Source organism: Triturus cristatus, chromosome 5_1 (assembly GCF_964204655.1).
Source record: "Triturus cristatus chromosome 5_1, aTriCri1.1, whole genome shotgun sequence".
Classification (NCBI taxonomy): Eukaryota; Metazoa; Chordata; class Amphibia; order Caudata; family Salamandridae; genus Triturus; species Triturus cristatus.
Window position 1 is genome coordinate 35,779,009 of NC_140587.1, and position 19,184 is coordinate 35,798,192.

A 19,184-nucleotide genomic window follows, 5' to 3' on the forward strand; every position below is an offset into this window, starting at 1 on the left:
ATCACAGCAAAGGGGTACTCTCTATTGGCCTGCTCTTCTCAAGCTCAAACATCAGAGGGGTGACCATCGTAGCCAAGAATGAAGGAGGATCAGCTAAACGGAGATTATTTGCTGCCGGTGGAAGATCGGCCTTGGTAGAACTAGAGCTGGGAATAACGATAGGTACGGTCTACGGCTCAAATCAGGATGAGCCAAAGTTATTAGAGGATTTGGAACTAGAGCCCACCCCCCTGATTATGTGTGGGGATTTTAATATTCATTTTGGAGTTGGGAGCTCTGTGTCAAGCAGATATGAAGGACGGAAGTCCAAAGTATACAGAGCCTTGGCATCACTTACGAAAAGTCATGGATTAATAGATGTATGGGACTCTAAGTTTCCTTCAGACCCCGGTACACCTATTTTTCATGTCCTCATAAGAAATATGCTCGGTTGAATTATTTGTTTGTCTCAAACCAGATTCTGGGTGGGGCAGGGATAGAAATATTGCCGGAAATAATGTCGGATCATAATCCCCTGATTCTAGAGATAAAGATTCAGCAAATGCACTTGCAGCAGCGCCAATGGACATTTGATCGGAAGCTGTTGGTACACCAGGACTTTGTCGGACACTTTAAAAAGGGGATTACAGTTTATTTTAATATGAAGAGATATAGCGCCTCGCACAATATGTAATGGGGTGCGTTCAAGGCAGGGCTGAGGGGGAGATGGTTATCTTTGTCTCGCACGAAAAACAGCAACAGGAGTTGAAGAGTAAGCAGTAGCGAGCCAAGCTTCGGGACTTAAAAAGAACACTTTGCAAAGATATTGCAGGAGGGACGTGGCTATGACGCAGCTAGATATCACAGTGACTAAAGCGGAGATAGGCGCATATTATTCCCAGAAACCAGCAGCAGGGTATCAGACTCACAGGGCCGAGAGGTATGAGTTTGGGGAAACAGTACGGAGACTTCTTGCTCTAAAGACAAGATAAAAATCGTCAGTCATATATCTTCATTAACAAGTGGGGGGGTCACATATACAGATCCGGCGGACATAGCTACAGTATTTCATACATTTTATCAAGATCTCTACACCGAGGAGGAACTGGGCCCTCTGGGAAGTCCACAGGTGAGGTTTCAATTTGAAGAGGGTAGGAGGCTGGGTGGGGACAAGAGGGATAAGCTGGAATCCGAATTGGTTTTGGAGGAGGTGCAAATAGCAATACAGCGGTTGGCCTCGGGAAAGGCAGCGGGCCCAGATAAGATCCCGCTGGAATTTTATACAATTTTTCAAGTGGAGTTGGGTCCCTTGTTGCTAGATTTATTTTTGGGGGTGCCAAACTCTGGAAGCCCGCCGGATTGTTGGAGGCGCACTAATATCGTCATCTTCCCAAAGAAAGATAAGCCACCCGACATGCCTACCTCATATAGACCCATCTCTCTAAATAATGCGGATGCAAAAATGTGTTAAAAAATCCCAGCAATCCGCCTTCGGGGGGTCATAGCAAGTCTTTTTTCGCTTTGGCAGCATGGTTTCATACCCGGTAGAAATACAACAGATTATATAAGGTGAGCTGTGGCTCTGTTTGACATCGCCAAGGAAACCAAAGGGAATCTGGCTTTGAACCTCCTGGACGCGGAAAAGGCGTTTGATCAGGTGGCATGGGAGTACCTATGGGGAGCTCTGGTTGCCAAGGGATTTGGCCTGTGGGCCATCACAGCAATTAAAGCAATGTATAGGGCACCATATGCAAAGATCCATCTGATTGTCAAAGAATTAGAAATCATAAGAGTGGCAAGGGGAACAAGGCAGGGGTGCCCCAGCTCCCCAATATTATTTTGACCTATACATTGACCCGTTTGTTCAGCAGATCATACAGAATCAGGCTGTTATCCCGGCTGCAACCCATGGGTTCGAAACCAAAGTGTTAGCCCACGCAGACGACATTGTGGTAATAACACCTAACACGAATAGGGCAATAAAGGAAATGGAAGCCATGGCTATCACATATGGAAGGGAGTCGGGGTACCCTCTGAACAAATCTAAGACGCAAATAATATGCACAAAAATATCATCTTTCAGGATAACCAGCGAGTACCCAAGGCTACTTACCTTGGGGTCATGATTAATCCGGATGTGGATCGGATCACATAAATTAATTTCGACCCAATGATCAATAAAATAGCACCGGACCTCAGGCGGATTAATTCATTATATCTGACCATCATAGGGAGAATCAAAGTCCTCAAGATGGTAATGCTTCCCAAGATATTATACTTATTTAGGGCACTCCCTGTGGAAATTGAAGGGTCAATAATCAAAGCACTAGATTCTTTTTTTAGTAATTTTATTTGGCAATATGGTAAGATTAGGAGATCCTTGAAACTTCTTACTTTGCCTCAAGCACGGGGTGGTTGGGCCGCTCCTAACATCACTTTTTACCACTGGGCAGCGTTACTGCAATATATATATATATATATATATATATATATATATATATATATATATATATATATATATATATATATATATATATTACCTACTGGCGGTCGCCAGTAGGTAGTTATAGTTAGGACCCCATTTCCATAGGAAATCCGCAACATTCTATTTTGAATAACTTTGGCGCCGGTTGACGAATCCTCGCGAATTTTTCAAAATAGGTGGGGCGCTACGCTCCGCTCCTACCCTGAAAGTCTCGGGGGGGATTCGTCAAGCGGGGGCTGAGTTAAAAGGGGGGTCCCAAAACGCGTTTTTCCCATGCATTTTTCCATAGGACCTTTAGACATGGCTACAGCCCGAACGGCTGAACAGAATTACTAGAAATTTGGCACAGAGGTAGTCCTCAGGTCAAGGAAGTGCCTTTTGTTGGTTTGGTGTAAATCTGTTCAGTAGATTCTGAGAAAATAGCCTTTAAATCAATATATATATCTGAGCCAGCTTACGGTACGCTTACGGTAAGCTTACGGTACGCGTACGGTGGCGTGCGCGAGCGCGATTCTGATTGGCTCTTAGATCTTAGTAAACATTCGAATTGGCCGAAACCAGGAAGCAGCGGCCGCCATTTTCTCTCTCGCACTGAGAGAGAGGACTAAAATTCTGTGCCAAAAAACATGTAAAGGTGCCGTTTTGACAGCTCCAAAACACCTAGCCATGGTGACGGAGTCCCCAAAGACCCCCCAAGGTAAAAAATTCAGTTTTTGCCGATTACGCTTACCGTGCGCTTACCGTACGCGTACGGTGAAAAAAATTAAAAACCAAAAAAAAACCACACTCTCCCCACTCCGTGTGCAAATGGTGGCCGAAGACCACCATTTGTGCATGGCTTATTAGTATACAGCATTTCACAAAAAAATTTCAACAGATTACCTATCACAAGGAAGCGCATAATATGTCCTCCATGTGCGCACGGTGCGCGAAGCGCATCGTGCGTACATGGCCCATCTAGCGTAACGTGGGCACGCGGTGCGCGTAGCGCACCGCGTGCCCACCGTGCGTGCACGGCACTAACTGCGTAAAGTGGGCACGCGGTGCGCGAAGCGCACCGCGTGCTCACTGTGCGCGCACGGAACGAACTGCGTTAAGTGGGCGCGCACGCCACGAATGGCGTAAAGTAACTTAGCATTTAAAAAACCGTACAAATTCACTGAAAAAACCATAGGTTTCACACACGTTATAGTTAGGAATTAGCATTTAAAAAACCTTGCAAATTCACTGAAAAAACCATAGGTTTCACACATGTTATAGTTAGCGGAAATTTTACTGATAAAAAAACAATGAAATTCCCCGTTATAGTTAGTGCAGGAAACTATAACTCACGCGACCGCAAACTATAACTCGCGCGACCGCAATCTTCTGCTGATGACATATGTGTCTTTATGAAAAAAAAATATTTGTAATATATGTATAGCTAAAAATTTATGGAAGAAGACATGGGCAAATAAGTGTCTAAATACAGTATTAGCATCAGCAGAGGATTGCGGTCGCGTGAGTTATAGTTTACTGCACTAACTATAACGGGGAATTTCATTGGTTTTTTATCAGTAAAATTTCCGCTAACTATAACATGTGTGAAACCTATGGTTTTTTCAGTGAATTTATATATATATATATATATATATATATATATATATATATATATATATATATATATATATATATATATATATATATATATATATATATATATATATATATATATATATATATATATATATATTTTTTTTTTATGTATTTTTTTTTTTTTTTTTTTTAAAGGATGTTAGAGATAGAGCTGTAGGGGCTGACGGCCTCCCAACAATTTTAGTTGGCACTTGGGGAAGGTGCTAGAGCGCTGTTGCTTTGCCTGCTTGAAGCCAGTTACTTCAAAAAGGTATGATTTAAATTCATTAGGAACTCCTGGAAAACTTGAGAAAAAATCCAAAAACACTTGAGCATTGAAAAATTTACAAGGTATACACCTATTTGGCAATCTTTTTTTCCCCCGGCGTTTTGTGATGTTATTTGGAAACAATGGGAACAGCTTGTTTTAAGGATAGTGGGAGATATACATGCAACAGACCAACTATATCCTTTTCCCGACTTGCAGAGAGAGTATGGAATCCCCGACGGGCATTATTTTAAATTTCTACAAATTAAGGGATTCTTTGGTAAACTAAGGAAGGCGATATCCATGGCAAAGATTCCATTGCTTGAGACTCTGGGGGGGATCAGTTTGTAAAATTAAACACTTATATGGTATTATGATAGAGGAAGCCCCCAATGACATGAAAAACAGAGATGAAATGGGCAAGCAGATTAGAGAATGAAGATATAGATATAGATAGGTCATTGGTGCTGGCCGAAAGAACGTTTCTATCAGCTGACCTAAAGGCACAACACTTCAAGACGATTGTTAACCCATATTATACTCCTGCCAAATTATTCAATTGGGGAAAAAGGGAGGATGATAAATACCCCAGGTGTGGGATTGGACCGGCAGAGGTGATGCATAGGTTTACGGCTGCTCCAAGTTAGACCCATTAAAAAGGGAATTGGAAAACTTTTGGGTGAAGATATTAGGAAGAAGTGTTGGCCTAACTGGTTCGCTTATGATGATGGGGCATGACAATAGTATAGGGCTGGACTGAAGCCAGATTGATTTTGTATTTATTTCCGTTACGGTTATCAGACTAATAATCGCAACTAGATGGAAGGACTCAGAGCCCCCTGGGTTCCATGAGTGGCTGGCCTGTTTAGTCGGCATTTATAAATTGGAACAAGCACTTTACGAATGTAAGGGTCATCAGGCCAAAAGATGGGGGAAGAAACTTTGGTTCCCAATAACACACTGGCTGCTTGGGGTAGGGTAAATGTGCCAGGAACGGGAGAAACTGGGCCACAATGAATTTCGTGTTTATGTTCGATCTGTCATTACTTGATTTTCTATTTAAAATAAGATATAAATTATGATGTTAATGGAAGTAATTGTCATTGTACAGTGAATAAACAATGGGTGTAATTATATGTGTAATACCTCTCTGAGATAATTTTAAAGAAAAGGGAGTATGGAAGGGGTACTTGGGGATGAAGTTCCCACTTGTGAATTTGTTGCCTCCTCCTGCTGAGGAGGTCGGCAATTTGATTGTTCACTCCTGGGAGGTGTTCTGCCAGAAGATGAATTCTGTGATGAATTGCCCAATGCCAAATGCTCTGAGAGAGGCGTGACAGCTGTAGAGAGTGCTTCCCCCATGTTTTTGTACATAGTACATGGCTGTCATATTGTCCGTGCGGACTAGGACAATTTTCCCTATGAGATGAGGCTGAAAGGCTTTTAGCGCTAGAAATGCTGCTAGAAGCTCCAGGTAGTTGATGTGAGGACATTTTTGCTTGTTCTCCCAGAGACCCTGAATTGTGGAGATGTGCACCCCAAACTGTGAGAGATGTGTCTGCTGTTAACACGCTCTGTGGAACAGGGTCGATGAAGTGCTTCCCTTTTGATAAATGTTGTGTGTTCCACCACTGCAGAGAGTGATGGGTGCGGCTGGCTACCAACACTAGATCTGTTAACTGACCTTGCGACTGATTGCACTGACAGGCTAAGCATTCTTGTAGGGGACGCATGTGCAGTCTTACATGAGGCACTATTGGGATGCATGATGCCACCATTCCTAACAGGTGCATGAAAGTCCTGGCTGGTAAGTTTTGGTTGGCTTGAAACTGTAGTAACAGAGTTTGAATTTTTTTAATTCTGGCTGCATTGGGAGAGGCTAGAGCTGTGTGAGTGTTGAAGGTCGCTCCCATTTAGTATTGTATTTGCTGAAAATGAGACTTTTGCGTATTGACTGTGAAGCCCAATTGGTGGAGTAGGTCTAACGTAGTCTGAGTGTGTTGCCAACCCTTTTGGTGTGTGCTGGCTTTGACGAGCCAATCGTCTAGATATGGGAAGACATGAATTTGTTGTCTTCTGAGATGAGCTGCCACTACTGTTAGACATGTTGTGAACACTATAGGAGCAGTAGTTACTCCGAATGTGAGTACTTTGAACTGATGGTGTTTTCCTGAATCGCCTTGCTGTAGAAGTGGAAGCAGTTGTTGAAGCGTTACCATATGTAAATGTTCTGACAGTATGTACCGGTTTAACACTCTTAGGTCTTAATGCGCCATCCTTTTTGGGGATTAGAAAGTACAGAGAGTAAACACCTGAACCTTAGTACTGTAACAGAACCGCTTCTATGGCTCCCTTTGTCAATAGAGATTGCACCTCCTGTTTGAGTAACTGTAGGTGTTCTGACGAGAGTTTGTGAGTGCGAGATGGAAAATTTGGAGGATTGGTGGTGAGCTCCAGGCCATAACCATGTCTGATAACGTCTATCATCCATTTGTCTGATGTTATGGATTGCCAAATGGGGAGCAATTGCTGAAGTCGTCCCCAGTCAGCTTGCAAATGATCGGGAGGAAATGTGGGCAAGTCACTGCTTGTTGGGGGAAGGGGAGTTACGTCCTGTGGTGCCTTTATCCCTACCCTTGGAATTGTTTCCTCTGTACCCTCCTCTGTAGAAGCTTCTAGAGGGAGAGGGTTGTGTGTTGGATTTGTAAGAGGAAGCATTAGGGTCTGAGGATGTAATTTTGGACCCTCCTCTGTAAAATGAGTGGCGAAAGGAGCCTGTGTTTGATGGGGACTGCAGAGCTCCCATGGACTCTGCCATCTCTGTCTTTTTTCATCCTTTCTAAGGCCTCATCGACTGGAGGTCCAAAAAGGTGTTTGTTGAATGGAGGGTTTAAAATGGACTGCTGAACCTCCGGTTTAAAACCTGAAATCCTAAGCCAAGTATGTCTTAGGAGAATGCTGGTGTTAATTTCCCTCGCTGCAGTGTCAGCAGCATCTAAAGCACATCTAATGGAGGAATTAGATATGAGTTTGCCTTCTAGAACTAACTCTCATTTTAGTAGTAATTAATTTATTTATGATTTATGATTTTGGAACTCAAATGAGATCCACATAAAAGATCCACATAAAAGGATAACACATGGAAAATACATTTTCATGCATTTAAAATAAAAATAAAAAGAGAAAAAGAACATTTTGAGAACCTCTAGTATATATCTAGAAAGCTTTTTAAAAAGTCGAAGATTTTATAACAAAACATTTCATTGGGGGGATTATAAATGGCGTCTAAGAATGTGGTGGCAGACAAAATATTTAAATTTAAACAAATTGGTCTCAACCACTTACGCCGATGTAAAAGCAGAGCTGGGCAGACAGCGTACATGAGTGATATCCTGAGAAGCATTATTACAAAGATTACACATTGCTGAAGAACCATACCATCTAGACAATAAATTATTCAAAGGAAGACGATCCTGCCTCAATAGAAACAAAAAGCGGCGTACACCATGAGGAAGGTTCCAGGTAACATAGGGTTGTATTTTCCTTATTAGGCAGGAATCAATGGCCGGGGAAACACCTTTCCTTAAGATGAGGGCTTCCCTATCCATCCCAAAACTTAATTTCCATGTAGCTAGTTTCAAGGTGGACTTCAGCTGATATGCAGATAATATAAAAAGTGCTGATTCATCCAATTGTAAAAGATCAACTGCAATTCTGAAATTCTTTACAATTAGGGAGTGCTCTTTTAGGGATCCCAGTAGTTCTTTTTGAATAAGATATCTTAGAGTACCGGGTTCTCCCTTTGCAATATTAAAGACCCATCGCACTAGCCCAGCGAGGCCCTGGACCCAACTGCTACGCAGGCCAAATTCCAACCTTAAGAGCAGCCACGGTACAAGCGGTATTAACCGTAGTTAAATACCGCAAGATCTTGCCCTCCGTAATGTTCAAAAAACCCCATTTACCCAATTCAAGTAATTCAATGCCATACAGTAGGGAAGCTGGGATTTTGGCACGGTAGACCTCTAGCAGAAGGGCAAAATGTCTTCTGCCAGTAGATCTATAAAAAGAACTTAAACTTTTACATTGTGCCAATGCCTTCCGGGTATTATTTGCTATATGGGCCTTATCACTTAAATTACCAGATATTGTTTTTCCTATCAAGACATAAGATTTTACAACTTCCAACTTCTGTCCACCTACAGACCAAGTAAAGCTCCCATATTTCAGCTTTTTCGTTCCCGTCATACACATTACTTTACTTTTAGACACATTTATCCTCAGATGGTGGGTCTCTGCGTAATCATGTAGTGTCTGTAGACGATTGTTTAATCCTCTTGGAGTTAGGTCCAATATTAATATATCGTCTGCATATAACAGACAGACAATCGGCTTGTCCCCTAATACAGGGGCAATACCATCGCTTAAGGACAGGGCATGGGGGAGGTCAGATATATATAGGGAAAATAATAAAGGGGCCAATAAACAACTTTGTTTTAATCCATTAACTGAAGAAATAACTTGAGAAAGACCTCTTTCCCCTCCCAATAAAACTCTTCACCAGGTATCGGAGTGAAGAGCCCGAACCAGCTCCAGGATCATGGTTGGCATGCCCAGGTCCGATAATTTCCTCCACAGCAGAGGACGATCTACTTTGTCAAATGCTGTGGAGAAGTCTATGAAAGCTGCATAGACTTTCCCTCCTCGGACTTTGATGTATTTTTCTGATACAACTTGTAATGCCGTTAAGTTATCTAGGGTACCATGCCTTTGCCTGAACCCAGTCTGCTCGAGGGGTAATAAGTCGCCCTTGACCACCCAATCATTAATTAACTTCAAAAGGCGAAGACCTTACCTATAGCATCCAAGAGGGCAATTTGTCGATAATTTTGTGGAGCACCCGGTCACCCTTCTTGAAAAGGGGTACTAATATACTCCCCTTCCAAGAAGGGAGAACGGTTTTACTTGAAAAACAAAATTTAAACACCGGAAAAAGAATTTTGCTCCACCGTTCACTATCCTGTTTTAGGACCGAAATGGGAAGCTCATCCGGACCCATAGCCCCAGAGGAACGCAAGCCCTTAATAGCAATTTCAATGTCCTTTTCAGAAGGGGGGCTATTTAAAGAACTGACCTCAATTGTTCTACTAGCCCCAATCACTGTTCCATTACTTGAATATAGGTTCTCAATATAGTTAACCCAAATTTGCTCTTCGATGGGAACTGGAAGTGGTCTAGATCTTACTCCACATCCCTCCCCGATGAGCGACCAGAATAATCTTACTCGACCTTTGGATGCAGCCTCCCGCAATTTAATTCATAAGTTGTCTTCCCTCTCTTTTTTCAATTTAACCTTCACCCTGGGCCTCCTTCTCCTTAGTAAAACTATTCTATGATATCTTTCGGGAGAATAACTCAAATACTGTTCCCTTACTAATTTATTTATTTCAATATTAAATAAACGAACAGAACTAGGGACTACTTTGGTTTTTCCTTTTAGATTCGATTTTTTTGCAATGGAGATCACCGCATTCATGAAATCAGCGAAACATATAGTTTCAAGTCCTTTCCAGTCCACCAAGTTTTAGAAAATAAAAAGCTCTAGAATGCTTTCCAAGCTCCTAATTGCCCTAATATTCCAATAGCATCTCCCTGATTTATCTCCAAAACTGACAAGTTCGCTGTTTAAAGACCAACGATCCGTCAAGGGCGGATTTAAATTTACAGTAAGTTATTACTTTATGATCACTATATAATGTATAGGATCCTTCAGAAGGGAAAAAGAGGTGCTTTCCACCATCACGTAATCTAAAATGGATTCACTATGATTTGATTTGTGGGTGAAATTCGCCGGAATATCTGAAGGAAGCCTATCATTTACTATGATTCCATCAACTACTGTCAGTTCTCAAGGAGCAATTTCCCTCTCTTGTTTGTTTGGATGTTTCCTAGAAAAAGGGCTTGAGGAATCTGCAAGGCTTCCTCTTTGTGCTTATTTCTAAATAGCTCTAGACTGAAGTTCGAGATTTTACAATTAAATTCCCCTAGCAAAATTATATGGGGAAAAGGTTTTTTATCAGATAATTTCTTTATAAAGGCGAAAACCTTCTTTAAAACTACATTGTAACAATCATCTGGGGGGATATAGGCGTTTATCAAAACGATTGGTTTACAAATTTCAGTATTGGCGAAATTAAACAACGTTACTGCCTGGAAAAGTTTACTAGAATCTATATAATGGGAAAAATTCCATTTTATCTGGGTAGACAGTAAACAAGCCACTCCGCCCCTTGCATGTCCTCTCCTAGAGGGGATTGCACCACCCTCCAACGAAAAATAATCCTTTCCTACGAATAAATTCTCTACACACCAAGTCTCTTGGAGACAAATCACATTAGCCTCTAGTGTGTGTAGGAATTGTAATTTTTCAGGGCTATTGTTTAATCCAGCGACATTCCACGATATTATTTTCAAATCGTTGCTAAAGAACTAACTCTCATGCTTTGTTTTTGTGCTCTGTTGTGGGTCAGGATGAATTGGCTTGTAGCCACGTCCTTCTTTTTCTTAAGAGGAATGTTGTAAGCAGGGTCTTCTTCTGAGCTAAGTTTCCTTTTGGAGGGTGTTATAGCCAAAATATGCCCAGTATCTGGATTGATGTGCATCTTCTTTTCTTTAGGATCTAACTTTTCTTTCAAAAGTTCCAGGATTGGTTCCTGAGACTTTGGAAGGGTTTCTTTGGATTTCAGCACCAACGGTTTCGGTGCTGAACCAGTCTTGTCCTTAGGAGCGGAAGGTTTTGGTTCTGAAGCATGCTCTTCTTTCGGAGAGTAAGGTTTCAGGTCCAACGACAGCTTTGGACGACTCGATCCAGAGCCGGAAGGCTTGACTGTTTGTTTTGGGTGGGGCGTTGGAAACATTCTCTCGGTGCTGACCGGTAGAAATGGTGCCGAAGCCTTATGGCACCGAGGACAGAATTGAAACTGAGTGCGTTCCATTGGCAGAAGGCTGAACCGACGCGGCTAGGCCCGAAGGCCGTCCACGATGTGTACTATTGAAGATGGAGTGTTTCTTGATCGATACGGTACCTGGAGAATAGGTAAATGCGCACGACAACAATACCGTCTCGGGTGCAGTGGATTGCACACCAAGGGGAACTCGGAGAACGGTTTTGAACCAGAGTGCAGCAATACACGTTAAATCTAACAATGGAGTCGATGCCCATGCGCTCTATCACCGAAAGGAGGAGTCACCTTACCTCATGACTGGAAAGACTTCTTCGAAGAAAAAACATCTTGCAAACATTCGGACCCAACACTAGATGGCAGGAGTTTTCAAAGCATGTGTATATACAGCACACATGCCTCGAACCATCATTTTTCCACTCCTTATTCTCCACTCTTTTTGGAGGATTCCCAACCCATCTTATGCTTTTTGGCTGTGGTATTGTCATCTTCCTCCTAATCAAACACAGAAATCACCATCATGGAGTACACAATTCCAGCTGATCAAAAGTGCCAAGAAACTCTAGTGCACTATATGGCTTTCTGAACTGAATTGATGTGATCCTTTCATAAAATAAATGTTCTGTAAATGAAACCTGTATTCTGGTGCATGAGCAGTCTAACTAAAAACATTCTGGATCTATGGTTCCAAAGCCCGCAGTGGCTTTCCGTGATATGGAAGTGTTCCTGCAACCACATCAGAGAATGTTGAGCAATGCATTTGCTACTCCTGCAAGTCGCGTGTTCTTATGGAACAATATCATCTGCGTCATTCTTTGAAGAGCTTTCTGTCATCATTTGAGCCTCCAAGTGAAGCACTCTCTCCATCTTTGATTGGTATAGAGCTACAATCATTACCTGATCCATCCCTGCACTGGTCAAAGACGATATGAATACCTTGAGAGTCCTTCATCAGGATAACACCTATGCTGCATGTGAGCCCGGGGTCATAGCAATACATGCAGATGTCTAAATGTCACCCCATACATTAACCGGAAACATGCACAGAATCCTCTGCCCCCTAAACAAACTGTATCATGAAGAAAACCAATACCGTTGGACTATTTTATCTATTTTTTTAATGTACTAACTGAGTTGCATAATTATTCCAAATTCAGCATATTCAGTATCACACAGGGTGTGTTTAATTGCCAAAATGCACCTCTTTCTGAAGAATTTCATGATATGACAACGTTTTTTATGGGAATGTCTTTTAAATAAAGTAACATTTTCAAATTTGAAACATGCATGGCTTGAAAGCAAGTACTTATGCAAAGCTTGCTGCATTACTTCAAGCTAGTTTAATACATTTATGATATTTTACATGTATTTATTTTATGTTTATGGTGATTTTATGGATTCATTTTAAATGTGGAATTTTATAATTTTTGTACAAGAGCATGGATTTGACTTGGATGTTCTTACAAAATGAATAGAAACCCTCATATGCATACTATTGAACCAGCTATGCCAGATTCAGAAGTACAAGCCAGGGATGTTATAAAGACCCAAAGCCCAGACTTCATGTTGTGCAGGCTAAGACCCATTTCCTGCTCAATTATAGACCTGTTTATCTTTTAATCTAAAATAACATCAGTCCTCATCTTTAGAAGAACCTCTGAAAGTGTCAAATCGTCCAGGCAATGACCTTGAAACCTCTAATGAGACATCAGTCTGGGACACGTACAATTTTATCTTCATTTCAAGTTTATATAGTGAAGATAACTTAAACAGTGTACCCTGAATACGTAATTTAGTCAAAAAGGGAAAATACTGGTTGGTCCTAAGCCTATTATATTAATGCATAAAAGCGATGTCCGGAAATTAGTGGAAATTGCCCCCATCAAGTGGCCACTCCGGTAGAGAGGTGCTACGCCTCAGGTCATCACAGCAGGTCCTGCCAGAGGCTGCCAGACTGCGGCAGCATTCACCCCTTTGCTGAGATACCGAGCCCATTCTCAGAGGAGAGGAGTGGAGCTGATGTCTCTTCCTTTTGAGGGAACACTCTCTCCTGATAATTACAGCTTCTTGCAGTGACAGGCATGCTGTGTGCTGAACCCCAAGAAACTATAGATGCAAGTTAAGGTACCCCAGGCTCTCCTAACATAGGGTGATAGGTTGACAAGTGACATTGCCACCATGTCAGAAATGTCCATACTCTTCTCATTGTCGTGACATGCGTAAGGGCTGGTTTAATAATATTCAATGTGATTATTGATCATGTACTAAGCAAAAGGATGAGGCTCTTGAAATAAGCCCATCGAAACATAAAGTGTCTTTTCTTAGAGCAGTACTTGTCTATTATATTGTAAAGGGTAAACATTGGGCTTGAATTACCACTGCATCCCTGACCCCTGCTGACGCCACATTAACAAGTATGTTCAGCAAGGTTGTGTGGGGCTACCACAAACTGGACTTTCACGTTCAAGCGTTAATGCCCTTGGAAAGTCAAACCTTGTAGAACTAAGCCAAAGCCCTAGTTTGCATAACAAAGCATTTTTACTTTTTCACAGTTAGCATGGTCTCGCTTTCATTTGATGGCTCATATTTGCTTACGATAAAATGCTCCTTTACTGAATTATTGGTGGTTTCAAGAAAAAATAAATAAACCCTATCAAGGAACGCTGTACCATTCCTTTATAACCTTTTATGAGTGACTTACTTCTACTGCACCCCCGTGCATTGCATGGCGGGTGGGTCTAAAGACAGAGGTAGATTGTGTCCTTGTGACCTCTTGTAGAGATGGCGTGGTGTTAAAGGGGGAGTACTTTGCGTCTTTGGGCACGTATGAGGTCACTTCCTGAGATTTGTCTGCTGGAATATGTTGAAGATGCAACTTTACTTCCAGACACCGGTTCCTACCTGAAGTTGCTCCTATGGTTAGGGTCTTACTTAGTGCAAAGCACTTTTGGAGTTTCATCGAAGGTATCCCATCTTACTAGTCAGGGTTTATCAATTTGTATGAACCTATGCCTAGAAAGTCTAATGTTACACCACAGAGTCCAACTTTGGCCAATATTGATCAAAGCTTCAAGGAAGATTTGAGTCCTCCAATCAGTGGCTTTTCAGCCTAAAAATGTGCAATCTTTTGCAAAATCATAGGACCATTGCAGCCTCATTTAAATGACATGTTCTTGTTATTTCAGGTGTTACTTTATGGGATAAGAAGACCATCGAGAAAGGTGTGTGTGTCACGCAGCAACCGAAAACACATTTTCAAATCATTGCCAAGGACAGCATTGAAGACAAAGCCTCTGCCCTCAATATCTCTGCCTCCCTGAAAGCAAGTTTCCTGGGGGGGATGGTTGAGGTGGGAGGAGCAGCAAAATATTTAACGGAGACAAAGACTTCCAAGAAACAAGCCAGAGTGACTCTACAATATTCAACCACGACCAAGTTTGAACAACTGACCATGACACATTTAGGACGAGACAATATCTCTTATCCAGAAATATTTGGCCAAAACATGGCAACCCATGTGGTCACTGCTGTGCTGTACGGGGCACAGGCGTTTTTTGTGTTCGATCGAGAAGTGTCCTCATCTGAGGAAATGAAGAACATTCATGGGCAATTAAAGATTGCTGTTAGCAAAATACCAAAGGTTGAAATTGGGGGGAAAGGAGCCCTTACCATATCACAGGATGACAGGCATAAATTTGAAAAGTTCAGCTGCACGTTTCATGGGGATTTTGCTTTAACAAACAACCCTTCCACTTATGAGGAGGCCATTAATATCTATAAAAGCCTCCCATCGCTCCTAGGACCAAATGGCGAGCATGCAATACCTTCAATGGTCTGGCTGTATCCACTGAGCAAGCTGGACTCCAAGGCGTCTCGGCTGGTGCGCAGCATCAGTTCTCAGCTGATTGAAGATGCTCAGGCTGCCATGGAGGAGCTACATGAGTTTGACATGGAGTGCAATGACATGCTCGCCCAGCCGGCCGCTGGTCACTTCGCTGACCTCAGGAACCGGATCGAAAAATTCAAGAAGCTGTGCAGACAGTATAGAATGGCCTTCCAAGCAGACCTAGCTAGAATCCTACCCGCTGTTCGAGGAGGCGGAGAAGAGGAAAGAGCACTGGTGGACATTTTAACTGCCAAAGAAAAATCCCCATTTAGTACCACGCAACTTTCTGAATTTCTGAAATTGAAACAGAATGAGGTAAACTTCGTCAGTGGATACATAGACTTGTTGACCCAGTCAAAGGCAGTGAAAATTGTACCTTCTCAGTTGGAAATGAAACAAGTCTTACGTGACCTCAGATTGGAACATGTGATCTCACTCATGTTCACTTCACTAGGAGAAGAGGAGCCTTTTCTATCAGAATTAAATTCCTGGCTTACAAAGAATCAGTTTGAGGAACCCACCCGCCCAACCACTGGAGAGTGGCTTAATGATGCTGACGTGAACGAAAGATCTAGAGCCTTCGTGGAGGAGTTCATGGAGTTTACAAGGCTCAATGCCTCAAACGAGGAGATCCAGTTTGTTGTGTCCTCAATTCCTGATCCCAGTAATCCAGGTGTTTCGATTTACTTGTATGAGCGGGGGGGTTCTAAACGACAAAGCCTTCCACCCACCACGCCCTGACACCCCTAAGATAAGTCGAATATCTCATGACCGAGTGGAGCTGACCTGTGCACCGCTGCCTGGTGCGACAGATCCAGTATTGAACTATTGTGTCGAGTACAGGACCAGGAGTGAACATGTCTGGAGCAGCGTTGAAGGAGAGGACACCAGTGACACAGTCACAGTGACCGGTCTGCGTCCTAACAGCCTGTACCAGTTCAGACAATCAGTGAAGTCTGCTCGATGGGTCACCTTACTAAGTAAACCCACCCTTATGATCAAGAACCTTCCTTGCAGCCCACCTAAGAAGGTGACAGGCCGGCAGAATGGACCCGGAGACATCACACTCACCTGGCAAGAGCCTGACACCATTGGTGCTGGCATCAGAATAAGTGCCTACAAGGTTGAAATCACAGAGGAATCTACAGATATAAAGAGGTGGAAGGAGCAACTGACTGCACAGAAGGTCGAGACTTGCACCATCGAAGGAGTGAACCCAAAATCATCCTACAGATTCCGAGTGTCGGCAATCTGTGGCAATGCCGGGAGCAGCGCCGCGAGTGAGGACTATGTCTTGAAAAGAGAGGAGGGTGAGTAACTTCATATACCTCAGATGCACAATGCACACTGTTCACACAATGAAACTTTCCATGTCCAGATTTTCTTAGCACAGTGTACTAGCAATTTAAACACAAAGCAAACACATGGCACTAGCACAGTTTTCTATAATAATGCCTCAAAGAGAGAGAACCAATAATTGTCACAGCCTAATTAAATGGCTGCACAAACCCAACTCCCTGGTTTTTCCAATTTGATTAATTTATTTCCTTTAATCATACAAATTCACAAATGAGAATAAAAAGAAGGTAGCGGCTATTCTACTGCTATTTACTCGGCTGCTAGCTAAATAGCAGCGATTTATAAACTAATTGACCAGCTGTCCCATAAATAGGTCGTAGATTTCATTATTCACCAAGCTGCTGACAGAGATTAAGTACTATTTGAGCAGTGGCCATGTAAACAGTAGAGAAACTTCACTAGTTACCCATCAGTCAACAAGATAGCTGAGATCATGTACAATTTGACTGGCAGCAGTGAAAACAGCAAAAAAAAAAAATCACTATTAATCCAGCCTCCAACTAAATAGTGGAGATCATGTACTATTTGCATCACAGCTCTGCAAACAGAAAATCACCCAGCCACAACTAGATAGCGAAGATCATGTATTTACCAGGACACTGACAAATTAGCAGAGATTAAGTTCCATGTAGTCAAGAAACCTTACAATTTATGTTGTCGCCAGTTAATTAGCAGACATTCTGAACTAGTAAGCCTGTTGCCAGATTCTGACTAAAGTTTCCCTGTAGATTAGGAGCACATGGGGGCATATTATCAAGCACGGCGTTAAAATTATCGCCGCGTTGGCGGCAGAAAACTGCCGCTAAAGCGGCGATAATAGGCTTGATAATATGACGCAGAGAATTCAAATAGAAGCCCATGTTGACACCAGAACATGGGCTTCTCTGGGAATTCTCTGGTAGTAGCAACGGTTATGTAAACCAAACATTAGGTAGCAAATATTTAGCTGGCCACTGGTAAAATAATACATTTTCATTGCTATTTACTTGGCCTCTAGCTACATAGCAAAAATGATTTACTCTTTGGCTGGTGGCCTTCAACATAGCAGAGAAACTTTGCTTTTTACTCAGCCACTACCTAATGATTAGAGATTTGGTATGATCAGCTGGCGACCGTGCAAATAGCAGAAAAATGGCACTGTTTAACTAACTGCTGGCTAAATAGTTGAGATTCAGCACCGTTTGGCAAGCAGCCATGCACATAAGAAGGAAAATCTACTATTTACCTGCCCACGGACAAATTAGCTGAGTTTATTTACTATTTGCCAGCAGTCAAGCAAACAACAAAGACCTTCATTCATTATCTATCTGTTGGCAGAACAGCAGATTTTATTTGCTATTTGGCCAGCAGCCATGCAAATAGCAAATACACCTAATTATTTTACTGAATGCTAATTAAGTAGAAGTTATATACTATTTCATCGGTAGAATGGCAAATAGAAATAAAATGTAATACTTACCTGACTGCTGTCCTAAAATAATGTACTGTTTGGCCGGTGGCCTGGCAAATAGAAAACAAATTATTCACTGGGAGGTTAGATAAATGGCAGACAATATGCACAACTTAGCCAAAAGCCGTGCAAATAGCAGAAGAACATCATTATTTACCCAGCTGGCATCTAAAGAGCTTAGATTTTGTGTTATTATGCCTTATGCAGATTTAAATAGGTGCTTACCACCAGGAATAACTGCAAACAAGGAGTAAATATAATTTGAAACCATCTCGTTATGAAAGTTAAGGTTCTGATATATTATTATTTAATTTGCAAAAAGTGGTCACGAATTCAGACGAAACTTGTTGAGAACTAAACAGTATTTTGCAAAACGACTTATGTACTGTTCAGTCGGTTCACAAAATACTGAATCACAGGGAGTTGCAGAACAATCTACCTAATTAATATTCATTAGGCAGGCACCAATTTGCTTGTAAACACAGGGAGAGTTGCCTGCAAGGAACAGCACATCACTATCTTTCCCATTGCACATTAAAATGGAAAACTCTTAAAAAAATTAAAATAAAATAAATAAGCGGCCTGTGTTCCTTAAAGGAACTTGTGCTGTTAGTAAAATTAAAAGCTTTCCATTTTGGAAACCTTCTTTCTCGTGAGGTTGCCAACATAACTCCGAAAGGGAAATGGCTCCTTAGGGGACCACTTCACCTTTGCAAACTAGTTACCAACCCAAGCTGGATGTTAGCTCATCAATGGTTTATGACATCAGTTGGAGTCATAGATTGTCAATAGGCCTGGGTGAACTTGTATTTATGCCGGAACAATTCAGCATTGCTCTTGTGGTGTGCAATTACCGAATATTACACAATCGATGCCTGCTTGTGTAACTAAGAATAGTTTTGGGCAAAGATTCGACTGCAGGAGGGTCAGCATGCCTACCCACACTTTATGTTGCTCTCCCGAGTTGTCTGGCACTGGATCGGGAGTGGTGTATTCCCTATCTAACTTTAGTACTCCCTGCTGGACCTGTCTCCCTTTACAGTAAAATGTGATGGCACAGATGACAAGACTAAAGTATTTCTGTCAAAGAATGACAGACAAGGATCTCATTTTGAAGATATACTACATACATTTAAGTGCAAAAATGCTAAAAATATTCATCAAATGACACAAGTCCTAAT

The 19,184-nt window shown here is 41.9% G+C and overlaps 1 pseudogene across 1 annotated transcript in view; it reads left to right on the forward strand.

The window, feature by feature from the left end:
* Positions 1–16,512, forward strand: part of LOC146830023 (verrucotoxin subunit beta-like) — a 237,064-nt pseudogene extending 220,552 nt beyond the window's left edge. The window contains exon 3 of the transcript XR_014961090.1: positions 14,494–16,512. The product of XR_014961090.1 is annotated as a verrucotoxin subunit beta-like (transcript). The remainder of the gene's footprint in view (positions 1–14,493) is intronic.
* Positions 16,513–19,184: the final 2,672 nt, after the last annotated feature.